The sequence below is a fragment of the Lampetra fluviatilis genome, unplaced genomic scaffold, assembly GCF_964198595.1.
Source record: "Lampetra fluviatilis unplaced genomic scaffold, kcLamFluv1.1 SCAFFOLD_1358, whole genome shotgun sequence".
Taxonomy (NCBI): domain Eukaryota; kingdom Metazoa; phylum Chordata; class Hyperoartia; order Petromyzontiformes; family Petromyzontidae; genus Lampetra; species Lampetra fluviatilis.
Window position 1 is genome coordinate 1,279 of NW_027620743.1, and position 10,678 is coordinate 11,956.

The window sequence follows — 10,678 nt, forward strand, 5'->3', positions numbered from 1 at the left end:
ACTTCACGTGGCCTCAAGGTGCACATGGCCTGGCACAAGCGTCGTGGTGACGTCACCGCCACTTAGTGGCGAATGGCGGTTGTTGTTGTGTGTGTGTCTGTGTGTGTGTCTGTGTGTGTCTGTGTGTGTGTGTGTGTGTCTGTGTGTGTGTCTGTGTGTGTGTCTGTGTGTTGGGTATGTGTGTGTGTGTGTCTGTGTGTGTGTGTGTCTGTGTCTGTGTGTGTGTGTCTGTGTGTGTGTCTGTGTGTTGGGTATGTGTGTGTGTGTGTCTGTGTGTGTGTGTGTGTGTCTGTGTGTGTGTGTGTCTGTGTGTGTGTGTGTCTGTGTGTGTGTGCTACCGAAGCTGGCGAGTGCCCCCCGTGCGTGCTGCAGGCTGGCGTGGTGCTGCCCCGTGTCTCCTGCGCGCTGCGCCAGCTCCACACTCGCACGGCCGCCTCGCAGCAGCAGCAGCGACTTCAGGCGGCGCTGCCACGGACTCAACGCCACCTCCTCCTCCTCCTCCTGCTCCTCCTGCTCATCATCCTCCTCATCATCGTCCTCCTCGTCCTCCACCTCTTCCTCGTCCTCCACTTTGTCCACCACTTCGTCCTGCACCTCCTCCTTTCTCCTTCTCCACCTCTTCCCTGCGTCGACCACCTTCCCTCCACCACCACCTCCTCCTCCACCACCACCTCCACCACCTCCACCACCACCTCCATCTGCCACCTTCCCTCCACCACCACCACCACCTCCACCACCACCTCCACCTCCACCACCACCTCCACCACTACCACCACCTCCACCACCACCACCACCACTACCACCACCTCCACCACCTCCACCACCACCTCCACCTCCACCACCACCGCCCTTTGTGGCAGCGGTGTGAGGGGCACTGGTGGGGGAGGAGATCTGGGAGTAGGGGAGGGGGATGGGGGAGATGGTGGGGGACAGGGTGGGGGCTGGTGACGTGGGGCTTGGAGCGTCGCACTCCACCGCACGGAGACCCTGGGGGGCGGAGGGGGGGGGGCACGGGGTGAAGTTAACACTGATGGTGATGATGGTGTTGGTGCTGATGATGATGGTGATGATGGTGTTGGTGCTGGTGTTGATGCTGATGGTGATGATGATGTTGGTGCTGGTGTTGATGCGGATGATGATGGTGATGATGATGTTGGTGCTGGTGTTGATGCTGATGATGGTGGTGATGATGGTGATGATGGTGATGTTGGTGCTGGTGTTGCTGCTGCTGCTGCTGCTGATGATGATGATGCTGCTGCTGCTGCCGATGATGTTGGTGCTGGTGCTGATGATGCAGCTGCTGATGCTGCTGCTGCTGCTGCTGATGATGATGGTGACGATGATGATGTTGTTGCTGATGATGCTGCTGCTGCTGATGTTGGTGGCGACCTGCAGCACGTATGAGAGCACCGCTTGGCACCGCTGCTCAGCGCCGCCGCTGCAAGGCGACAGCGAAGACACCTGCACCACACAGACAAAGGTCCCCCGTGTAGCCTCGACGGACTGGAGGGGCAAGTGCTGTTGGTAGTAGCGAGTAGCAGCAGCAGCAGCGTCTATGAAGGCTACCGGCACCGTGGCTACACACAGAGAGGGGTGGGTGGCCACCACCACCACCACCACTACACCACCACCACCACCACTATACCACCACCACCACTACACCACCACCACCACCACTACACCACCACCACTACACCACCACCACCACCACTACACCACCAGCACCACCACCACCACCACTACACCACCACCACCACTACACCACCACCACCACTACACCACCACCACCACCACTACACCACCACCACTACACCACCAGCATCACTACACCACCACCACCACCACTACACCACCAGCACCACCACTACACCACCAGCACCACCACTACACCACCAGCACCACCACTACACCACCACTACACCACCACCACTACACCACCACCACCACCACCACTACACCACCACCACTACACCACCACCACCACCACTACACTACCAGCACCACCACTATACCACCACCACCACTACACCACCACCACTACACCACCACCACACCACCACCACTACACCACCACCACTACACCACCAGCACCACTACACCACCAGCACCACCACTACACCACCACCACCACCACTACACTACCACCACCACCACTACACCACCACCACCACCACCACTACACCACCACCACCACTACACCACCACCACCACCACCACCACTACACCACCACCACTACACCACCACCACCACTACACCACCACCACCACCACTACACCACCAGCACCACCACCACTACACCACCACCACACCACCACTACACCACCACCACCACTACACCACCACCACACCACCACCACCACCACTACACCACCACCACACCACCACCACTACACCACCACCACTACACCACCACCACCACCACTACACCACCACCACTACACCACCACCACTACACCACCACCACTACACCACCACCACCACCACTACACCACCACCACTACACCACCACCACCACCACCACTACACCACCAGCACCACCACCACTACACCACCACCACACCACCACCACACCACCACTACACCACCACCACCACTACACCACCACCACTACACCACCACCACCACTACACCACCACCACCACCACTACACCACCAGCACCACCACCACTACACCACCACCACACCACCACCACTACACCACCACCACACCACCACTACACCACCACCACCACTACACCACCACCACACCACCACCACTACTACACCACCACCACCACCACTGCACCACCACCACTACACCACCACCACTACACCACCACCACTACACCACCACCACCACCACTACACCACCACCACTACACCACCACCACCACCACTACACCACCAGCACCACCACCACGCCCGGCCGCCTTTGTCTCCCCAGTGCTAGCGATTTTCACTGCACACCGCTGCACCAGGTACTCAGTTGAGGCTGAGTCGACCTAGGGGAGGCCCAGGACCGGATCAGATATCCGTCAGTGGTGATGGCCGTGAGCGGGAATCAAACTCGTGTTGCTGCGTTTGTAGCGCAGCATAGCGCTAACCGCTGCACCACCGCTCACCACACACACACAGACAGACACACACACAGACAGACACACACACAGACAGACACACACAGACACACACAGACACACACACAGACACACACAGACACACACACAGACAGACACACACACAGACAGACACACAGACAGACACACAGACAGACACACACAGACACACAGACAGACACACACAGACACACACAGACAGACACACAGACACAGACAGACACACACAGACACACAAACAGACACACACACACAGACACACACACAGACACATGTGTAAAGGTACACACGTGTGTGTCTTTGTGAGTGTCTGAGTGTGTCACCAACATCACCACCCTCATCACCATCACCACCCTCACTACCACCACCACCCTCACCACCACCCTCACCACCATCTCCACCCTCACCACCACCACCCTCACCACCACCCTCACCACCACCCTCACCACCACCCTCACCACCATCTCCATCCTCACCACCCTCACCACCACCACCCTCACCACCACCACCACCCTCACCACCACCCTCACCACCACCCTCACCACCACCCTCACCACCACCCTCACCACCATCTCCACCCTCACCACCCTCACCACCACCACCCTCACCACCACCACCACCCTCACCACCACCAACCTCACCACCACCACCCCTCACCACCAGCAACCACCACCACCCTCACCACCACCATCACCCTCACCACCACCAACCTCACCACCACCACCACCCTCACCACCACCACCATCACCCTCACCACCACCACCCTCACCACCAGCAACCACCACCACCCTCACCACCACCACCACCCTCACCACCACCACCACCACCCTCACCACCCTCACCACCACCATCATCACCCTCACCACCACCAACTCCACCCTCACCACCACCAACCTCACCACCTCCCCCCTCACCACCCTCACCACCCTCACCAGGGTGGCGGTGGAGGATTTTGGGCTGAGCGGAGCTAGCAGCGCACCTTGTTGCCGTGGCGACTGGTGAGTTTGTACTTCTCGGGCACCGAGAGCTCCCCCAGCGAGCTGATCACAGCCACGGCACGCCCGCCCGCCTGCAGGGCACGCACACAGCTAGAGGTGAGGCTCCCCCAGGTAGCCTCCAGCAGGGTGGAGGGGCAAGGGCTTCCAGCAGAGAATAGAGGAGACGCAGTCAAAGATCCCCCCCCAGGTAGCCTCAATGGGGCCGCGGGGGCAAGTGCTGCTAGCGACAGCAGCAGCGCCCACTCACTCACTCACTAAGCTACTAACCCACCCACCAACCCACTCACCCACCCACTAACCCACCCACTCACTCACCCACCCACCTACTCACCCACCCACCCACTAAGCCAACCACCCACTCACCCACCCACCTACTCACCCACCCACTAAGCCACCCACCCATCCACTCACCCACCCACTAACCCACCCACTCACTCACTCACCCACCCACCCACCTACTCACCCACCCACCCACTAAGCCAACCACCCACTCACTCACCCACCCACCTACTCACCCACCCACCCACTAAGCCACCCACCCATCCACTCACCCACCCACTAACCCACTAAGCCACCCACCCACTCGCCCACCCACTCACTAACCCACCCACCCACCCACTAACCCACTAAGCCACCCACCCACTCACCCACTCACCCACCCACCCACTCACCCACTCACCCACCCGCCCACCCACCCACTAAGCCACCCACCCATCCACTAACCCACCCGCCCACCCACTCACTAACCCACCCACCCACCCACTCACTCACTCACCCACCCACCCACCCACTCACTCACCCACCCACCCACCCACTCACTCACTAACCCACCCACTCACCCACCCACCAACTCACCCACCCACCCACTCACCCACCCACCCACTAACCCACGAACCCACCCACTAACCCACCCACCGACCCACTCACCGTGGCAGCGTCAGGGTCCGGGATCGACCCCGCGACCTCCTGCGTGCCAGGCGAGGTCGTGAACATCTCCCTACCCGGCACACTCACCCCCACTGCCTCAGCGGTGACATCCTCCTCCCCCTCCTCCTCCTCCACCTCTTCATCATCCACCTCCTCCTCCACCTCCTCCTCCTCGTCGCTGTCGTCCCTCCCCCGGGCCGCGTGGGCTGCCCCAATGTCCCCCCAGGGGCTCCGGGGTGGCCCCCCCCCTCCCTCCCCCCTCCCCCCCCCGGCCCCTCCCCCCCCTCCCCCCCCTCCTCCTCCTCGCTCTGAGCAAAGAGGTCGGACAGCAGGTAGCTGGCAGAGGCCAGCAGCTGACGGTTTGGGTGGGGGGGGCAGCAGAAGTGGAATACATGCGCATATATTAGCATATATTAGCATACATTAGCATACATTAGCATACATTGGCATATTAGCATAGATTAGCATGCATTAGCATAGATTAACATGCATTAGCTTACATTAACATACATTGACATACATTGTACTGGTAGGAACCTCCCGGTTACACCAGCCCACAGGGGATTGTTGTGTCCGTCCGTCCTTCCGTCGTGCATCCAAAAATGGGAGGGGTGGGGGCTGGGTGGAGAGGGGAGGGTGTGGAGGGGCTGGGTGGGGAGGGCTGGGTGGGGAGGGGCTAGGTGGGGATGGTGGGGCTGGGTGGGGCTGGGTGGGGAGGGGCTGGGTGGGGAGGGGTGGGGCTGGGTAGGGAGGGGCTGGGTGGGGAGGGGAGGGTGGGGAGCGGCTGGGTGGGGAGGGTGGGGAGGGGTGGGGCTGGGTAGGGAGGGGCTGGGTAGGGAGGGGCTGGGTGGGGAGGGGCTGGGTGGGGATGGTGGGGCTGGGTGGGGAGGGTGGGGTGGGGCTGGGTGGGGAGGGGCTGGGTGGGGATGGTGGGGCTGGGTGGGGCTGGGTGGGGAGGGTGGGGCTGGGTGGGGAGGGGCTGGGTGGGGATGGTGGAGCTGGGTGGGGCTGGGTGGGGAGGGTGGGGTGGGGCTGGGTGGGGAGGGGCTGGTCACCCCGTGGTGCCCTTTTAAAACTCAACGTTTAACCTACTCACGCCGGCTTGTGCCCGCCCTCACAGTCAGACATATTTGTGGAATACACCACGTCGCCCTGGCCGTTGTTGACCCTGCAGGCCATTGACCGAGCAACCCAACGTGTTCCTACCAGCTCCCTCCACAGCAGGAATGTGTTGATTAGTACATGGGGGTCCCGAGGCTACATATATTACTGTAAATTAAGCGACAGTGAGTTACAGAGAGAGAGCTACAGAGGGAGAGCTTGGAGGTAGGGAGACCTGTGTGTGTGTGTGTCACTGTGTGCCGGGAAAGGTCCTGGCAAGGATTATTCAACATCGCCTTGCCAGGCACGCTGAGGAGAGGCTTACGGAGCCCCAATGCGGTTTTAGGAAAGGGCGGTCCTGCACAGACGCCATATTTTATGTCCGTCTGCTACAGCAGAGGTGTAGGGAATTCCAACAAGACCTACATCTCTGCTTTATTGACCTGGTCAAGGCCTATGATACCATCAGTAGGCCTGGGCTCTGGGTTGTTCTAAGTGCTTTCGGAGTCCCTGACCCTCTGCTCACGATCATTAAGGACCTTCATGATGGTGAGCGGGCCCGGGTAAAACTACGTGGCCGGGAGTCGGAGCCATTCCCTGTTCACCTTGGGGTGCGACAGGGATGTCCTCTGGCTCTCACATTATTTAACATCTATTTTGACCGCGGAGTTCGTGAAGCCTTCAGTAGCTGTACCGGGGGAATTTCCATCTGGTACAGATATAATGGGAGGCTGACCGATGCCCGGGTGCGATCAAGGGATGGCTCCCTATTGGTCAACCACGTTATGTATGCCAATGATCTGGTAATTGCGGCTCACTCAGATGAAGAGTTGGATGCGCTGCTGCTGAAACTGGAGCGTGCCACTAAGAGGTGGGGCCTTACCATCAGCCCCACCAAAACTAAGCACCTGCCTGGGTATTTTGTACCATCGGGCACTCCACCCCCACAACTCCCAACTGGTGATGGGGCAGTTGTGGAGAGAGTGGAGAGTTTCCCATACCTGGGCAGTGTGCTTATGACCGGCTCCAGTTTAACAGCAGAGGTCTCACTCCGAATCAGTCGAGCGGCAATATCTTTTCATCGGTTGCATAACGCTGTGTGGAAGCTACCTGGTCTGTCGCTCCACACGAAGCTTCGGGTCTTCTCAGCCACGGTCATTCCCTCCCTTCTCTACGCTTGCGAAAACGTGGACCCCCCTAATGGAGCATCTTCGTCGGTTGGAAACATTTAGGCTGGCCTGCCTACGATCCATCCTGGGTTTAACCTGCAGGCTGGATTGTGTGAGGAGCTCACAAATCCTTGAAAGATCTGGGCAAAGTCCCATCGGTGAGCTCCTCCGGCAGGCAAGGCTGCGTTGGCTTGGTCATGTAGCCCGCATGCCCAGCCACCGCATGCCTAAACAGCTTTTGTTCGGCCGGATCGAGGGGGCTAAACGGGCGCGGCACGGGCTAGAGAAGAGATGGAGTGATGTGGTACAGGAGGACGTGGAGCTGAGTGGACTTGCCGATGAGTGGTACCAGCGGTGTCAAGATCGGCCTCAGTGGAGGAGGCTCGTGAAGGACGCTACTGGGCAGTTGGAGGCAGTCGCCCTCCAACAACAACGGAGGGCGGAGGAGCGACGCTCACAACAACGAGCGGAGCGCCGGGTGGCTAAAGCACAGAGAGTTGGTACAGTAGGGGGCACAGGTGGTGCATCAGCCAGTCATCTCGGTCATCTCGGTCAGTCGACCCGTGGCACTTGCTGGGTCTGCCCCGTGACCTCCTGCCAGCGGGCGTTCGACACTTCACGTGGCCTCAAGGTGCACATGGCCTGGCACAAGCGTCGTGGTGACGTCACCGCCACTTAGTGGCGAATGGCGGTTGTTGTTGTTGTCACTGTGTGTGTCACTGTGTGTGTGTCACTGTGTGTGTGTCACTGTGTATGTGCGTGTGTCACTGTGTGTGTGTCACTGTGTGTGTGTCACTGTGTGTGTGTGTCACTGTGTGTGTGTCACTGTGTGTGTGTGTGACCTGTGTGTGTGTCACTGTGTGTGTGTGTCACTGTGTGTGTGTGTCACTGTGTGTGTGTGTGTCACTGTGTGTGTGTGTGTGTGTGTCACTGTGTGTGTGTGTGACCTGTGTGTGGGTGTCCTTGTGCAGGAGGCTGATGCAGTTGAGCAGCAGGGTCCGTGCCGTGACACACACTGTGTGTGTGTCACTGTGTGTGTGTGTCACTGTGTGTGTGTGTCACTGTGTGTGTGTGTGTCACTGTGTGTGTGTCACTGTGTGTGTGTGTGTGACTGTGTGTGTGTGTGTCACTGTGTGTGTGTGTGTGACTGTGTGTGTGTGTGTCACTGTGTGTGTGTGTCACTGTGTGTGTGTGTGTCACTGTGTGTGTGTGTGTCACTGTGTGTGTGTGTGTGACTGTGTGTGTGTGTGTCACTGTGTGTGTGTGTGTCACTGTGTGTGTGTGTGTCACTGTGTGTGTGTGTGTCACTGTGTGTGTGTGTGTGACCTGTGTGTGTGTGTGTCACTGTGTGTGTGACTGTGTGTGTGTGTGTCACTGTGTGTGTGTGTGTGACTGTGTGTGTGTGTGTCACTGTGTGTGTGTGTGTGACCTGTGTGTGTGTGTGTCACTGTGTGTGTGTGTGTCACTGTGTGTGTGTGTGTGTCACTGTGTGTGTGTGTGTGTGTCACTGTGTGTGTGTGTGACCTGTGTGTGGGTGTCCTTGTGCAGGAGGCTGATGCAGTTGAGCAGCAGGGTCCGTGCCGTGACACACACTGTGTGTGTGTCACTGTGTGTGTGTGTGTGACCTGTGTGTGTGTGTGTCAGTGTGTGTGTGTGTGTCACTATGTGTGTGTGTGTGTGTGACCTGTGTGTGGGTGTCCTTGTGCAGGAGGCTGATGCAGTTGAGCAGCAGGGTCCGTGCCGTGACACACACTGTGTGTGTGTCACTGTGTGTGTGTGTGTGACCTGTGTGTGTGTGTGTCAGTGTGTGTGTGTGTGTCACTGTGTGTGTGTGTGTGACCTGTGTGTGGGTGTCCTTGTGCAGGAGGCTGATGCAGTTGAGCAGCAGGGTCCGTGCCGTGACGCACAGACGCCGGCTTGGAGACTTCTTAGCCAGGAGGTTACTGGCAACCCTGGAGTCACACGCACAGTCACACACACACACACAGTGACACACACAGTGACACACACAGTGACACACGCACAGTCACACACACACAGTCACACACACACACACAGTCACACACAGTGACACACAGTCGCACACAGTGACACACACACACAGTCACACACGGTGACACACACACAGTCACACACACACACAGTGACACACGCACAGTCACACACACACACAGTGACACACACACAGTCACACACACACAGTCACACACACACACAGTGACACACGCACAGTCACACACACACACAGTGACACACACAGTGACACACACAGTCACACAGTCACACACACACACACAATGACACACGCACAGTGACACGCGCAGTCACACAGTCACACACACACACAGTCACACACAGTCACACACACACACACAGTCACACGCACAGAGTGACACACACAGTCAAACGAGATTACTGAGCGAGTGACTGAGTGTGTGAGTTAGTCAGTGAGTGAGTGAGCGAGCAAACGAGCGTGCGAGTGAGTGAGTGAGCGGGTGAATGAGCGTGCGAGCAAGTGAGCGTGCGAGTGAGTGAGCGGGTGAATGAGCGTGCGAGCAAGTGAGCGTGCGAGTGAGTGAGCGGGTGAGTGAGCGTGCGAGTGAGTGAGTGAGCGGGTGAGTGAGCGTGCGAGTGAGTGAGTGAGTGAGTGAGCGGGTGAATGAGCGTGCGAGTGAGTGAGTGAGCGGGTGAATGAGCGTGCGAGTGAGTGAGTGAGCGGGTGAATGAGCGTGCGAGCAAGTGAGCGTGCGAGTGAGTGAGCGGGTGAATGAGCGTGCGAGCAAGTGAGCGTGCGAGTGAGTGAGCGGGTGAGTGAGCGTGCGAGTGAGTGAGTGAGCGGGTGAGTGAGCGTGCGAGTGAGTGAGTGAGTGAGTGAGCGGGTGAATGAGCGTGCGAGTGAGTGAGTGAGCGGGTGAATGAGCGTGCGAGTGAGTGAGTGAGCGGGTGAATGAGCGTGCGAGCAAGTGAGCGTGCGAGCGAAGTGAGCGGGTGAGTGAGCGTGCGAGTGAGTGAGTGAGCGGGTGAGTGAGCGTGCGAGCGAGTGAGCGGGTGAGTGAGCGGGTGAGTGAGTAAGCGTGCGAGCGAGTGAGCGGGTGAGTGAGCGAGCGAGTGAGTGAGTGTGTGGGTGAGTGAGTGAGCGTGCGAGTGAGCGAGTGAGTGAGTGTGTGGGTGAGTGAGTGAGCGTGCAAGTGAGCGAGTGAGCGAGTGAGCGGGTGAGTGAGTGAGTGAGTGAGTGAGTGAGTGAGTGAGCGGGTGAGTGAGTGAGTGTGTGGGTGAGTGAGTGAGCGTGCGAGCGGGTGAATGTGTGAGTGAGCGGGTGAGTGAGTAAGCGTGTGAGCGAGCGAGTGAGTGAGTGAGTGAGTGTGCGAGCGAGCAGGTGAGTGAGTGAGC

At 58.9% G+C, this 10,678-nt stretch overlaps 1 long non-coding RNA gene across 1 annotated transcript; it reads right to left on the reverse strand.

The window, feature by feature from the left end:
* Nucleotides 1-832: 832 nt before the first annotated feature.
* LOC144954341 (uncharacterized) lies at nucleotides 833-5,159 on the reverse strand. Its single transcript, XR_013641148.1, has 4 exons — nucleotides 5,106-5,159; nucleotides 4,073-4,162; nucleotides 1,390-1,461; nucleotides 833-987 (listed from the first exon to the last, which is right to left on the reverse strand). It is a non-coding gene; the product is annotated as an uncharacterized LOC144954341 (long non-coding RNA).
* Nucleotides 5,160-10,678: the final 5,519 nt, after the last annotated feature.